Here is a 3,321-nt window from a genome sequence, read left to right as displayed (position 1 = left end):
GCGTACCCCTCTCAGCAACCAAGCCGTCACGGATCGTAAAGGAAAACGGTGCGTGCGTACACCGAGCATCAACGTCGAGCGACGCGAGCTATAGGAAAGGCGGGGGTCCGGCTACATGAACCCTTTTCCTGACATACTCGATAACAAGATCTTGTGCAGGTTCAGAAGCAAGCAACGCGTAGCATGCGCATACTGAACAAACTCGATGAGACTAGGCGGGGGTTAATTGCTAACCCTTTCCGCATGCCTTCCATGAGGACTTAACAGAGTTCCATATAGGACTTATTACACCGTGACTCCCTGCCGCAAAGCACAAATATAAACACACCAACAAAAATAGAGCCTCTTTCGAGGGCTTGGCCAGATGCATGTCTAGGTCCTACTTCTCATGTTATAGGATGATGCGGAAAGCGGTAAAAGAGACAAGGAGACAATACTGAACGGATAGCAAATCCGCAATGAGCTAACAAGCGTAAGCAGAGAAGTCCGAAATACTTCGCGTAAGCCATCATCAAGCAAAGCGAGTCAGAAAGTGTCGTTGTGAAAATAAATCACGAGCGACATGTGGTACACGTCGAGCATAACCACACGAGTAACCTGCAAGAGAAACAATCCAGACAATACAAGAGTATACATCTCAATGAATGAGAGATCAGGTGACTGGCATCGGAAATAGGTTCGTGTATCACAAATAAAGTGGAACACGACGCATATCAATCGCACCGGAAGCGAATTCGTGTCCCACAAATAAAGTGGAACACGAAGCAAGTCAAATCTCAATCGAAGGCTCTCTCGAAGTACCTCGCACATCTCAGCAAACGCATCAGAAATAACAAGGCAAACGCGCACCGCCATAGAAAATAATAGCAATTAAATTCTAAGTAAATTCTAAAATAAAATCTAACAAGATTAAATTGTTTTTTATGGCATTTTCATCTAAAAGTAATAGAACAAAACTATCTACAAAAACATCTAAATTCTAACAAGGAAAACATGTTTTTTATCACTTAGAACAAATATAGAACACAAGAATCTAATAACTAGAAAAGAATACATGTTTTTATTATTATTATTTTTATCATGTTAAAATCTAACAAAAGCTATTGATTTTTATGTTTTTGTATTATGCTAAAAATGTTAGAAAACAAACTAGCCTAAGAACTAAATCTAACACAAAAAATATGCATACAGGGGGGTAAAAATTGAAAACAATGGTGCAATCTGAGGTAAGGGCGCAGGGCCATGAAGCTAAGCCCAACAACATGTTTTATTGTAGTCAGACAAAAAAGAACGAGGTGCACGGGCCTGTAAGGGGTGTGGAAAGCGATATCTCGCTAGGCCCAATGCCTATGGTCCATGGATTCAGATGCAGAGCAGTTTTGTTGTTAGATCTGATTCAATAATTTGTGGCCAATTAAGTCTAAACAAATTCAATTAATTCCCTCTAATCACACTAAAAAAAACACGTTAATGTAAAATTTCAAGTTAGGAAGGGAATTAGGGTTACATGTTATGACCATTGGAGTTCACGTTCCTCTTCTCCTCAAACTCATTTTCAAACATGACGGCGCCGATAATGCATCTCCGGCGGGAATTTCTCCATTTCTCCGTCCTCGATTCCGCCTTGTTAATCTCCATCCGTCTCCTCCGATTCATCATCTCTGTGTTCTCGCGTGGTTCTCGATCTCTCTCTGCTCACTTCTTTTTCAAGTTTTATGTCATCATTGAAGAAGATGATTGATGTGATGTTGCCACTGGTTGTTGATTTTGACGCAGGGAGGTCGCGACACTGTGAATCGTCGCATTCTGATGTTTGAACGCTGCTTCGGTGATGCCGTTTCCGATTGATGCAAAATTGGTAGTTGAAGATGTTGAACGTAGTGGAGATCGATGTCGCGTCAAAGTTTCTTGAAGATGAGGTTCTGAGATTGACAAGAGTTTCGATTGTCGAAGAATCTGGTGAAGGAAATCTGATGATTGAAGGTGATGTTGGAGATCGGAGAAGAGGTAGTCGGAGATGTTGCGATTTCATTTTCAGATCGAAGCTTGCGAAGTTGTGGCGATGATGATGATGTCAACGCGTGGATGAAGATTGTTGCAGAGATATTGAATCGAGAGAGAAAGATGAAGATTGATTTTGATTAGTTATGGCGGTGATCGAATTGAAGATGAATATGCGATGAAGGTGATGAGAAAGAAGATATGAGAAAAGTTTGTTACATTTCGGTTAGAGGTTTGTTACATTTTCTCCTCTCTTTTCTGCAAATTCTCTGTTACCGATATTTTCTTTTCTATCTCCCTGATTTTCTGCTTTTTGTTCTTTTCCTTTTGTTATGGTTGAAGAATGAAGATGATGAAGATGATAGAAAGATATGAAGAGCGTGATTGTGGTGGTGATGAAATGGAAGCGTGAAGATGAAGGATTGTTGAAGACGATGAAGAAAACCTCGCGAGTGCAAAAGTTTGTTACAAGTTGTTATTCTCCCTTTCCTTCCAATCTGTTAGCTTCTTTTTGTGATTTTGTGATGAAGATGAATAGAGAGATTGAATAAAATTTGTTACCCCCTTTTGGTTCTTCCCCTCTGAATTCTGTTATATATTTTTCTGTTATCGATTTTCCTTCTTTGCTCATTTTTTCTCATGTCGTTTCTCCCCGCTACAGATGCTTGTATTAGTTCTGATTTGAATCGGTTTCGGTTCGTTTTTTTTCTTCTTTTTCCAGGGTGCAAGGTTCGGTTTATTGGAGCATGTGTACGAACCGCTTCTTTTGGCTCTGATAGCAGTAGAAGTTCTGGAAGTCTTGGAAGTTCTTTGATCCTTGCAAGTAGCCATTTTCTTTTCTTTTTTTGGAATAAACTGATGTGTCTTTTGTAATTTGGTGGCCATTTCTATCTTGTAAGAAGTATTGAATGGATTTTGGTATGGATATGATATGGATTTAAACATGGAGAAATTAGCTTTTTGTATCTTGTAATGGACATGTTTGAAATTTGAATCTTGAAACTTGTGTATTGAAAAAACATATGAATAAATCTTTCACTTTAGCAAGCTCAAATTAATTCTTGGTAAATCACATGCTTGAAAATTAAGATCTAATCAATTAATCTCGAACACAATCTGAATTTATGGAATCACTTGACTCAACTTCAAATCCGAATTAATTTGCATTATTAATGAACCATTCAGTCAATAGTCCAAGTCAACTCGAATTATAAGCCACATGCAATTGAGAGAATAAACATGCCTCGAACAAAATGAACCCACAAGCTCATCACTCACACCATGACACGCACTGGACCTCAAACTGCCATAACAATAATG

The 3,321-nt window shown here is 39.0% G+C and overlaps 1 long non-coding RNA gene across 1 annotated transcript; it reads left to right on the top strand.

Moving 5' to 3' along the window:
• The first annotated feature begins 1,478 nt into the window (after positions 1–1,478).
• On the top strand, positions 1,479–2,966 carry LOC131645751 (uncharacterized). The gene is made up of 3 exons (XR_009297183.1): positions 1,479–2,233; positions 2,344–2,472; positions 2,723–2,966. It is a non-coding gene; the product is annotated as an uncharacterized LOC131645751 (long non-coding RNA).
• Positions 2,967–3,321: the final 355 nt, after the last annotated feature.

The sequence above is a fragment of the Vicia villosa genome, linkage group LG2, assembly GCF_029867415.1.
Source record: "Vicia villosa cultivar HV-30 ecotype Madison, WI linkage group LG2, Vvil1.0, whole genome shotgun sequence".
NCBI lineage: Eukaryota > Viridiplantae > Streptophyta > Magnoliopsida > Fabales > Fabaceae > Vicia > Vicia villosa.
The sequence above is the reverse complement of the archived record's forward strand: the minus strand, read 5'-3'. Positions and strand labels throughout refer to the sequence as shown.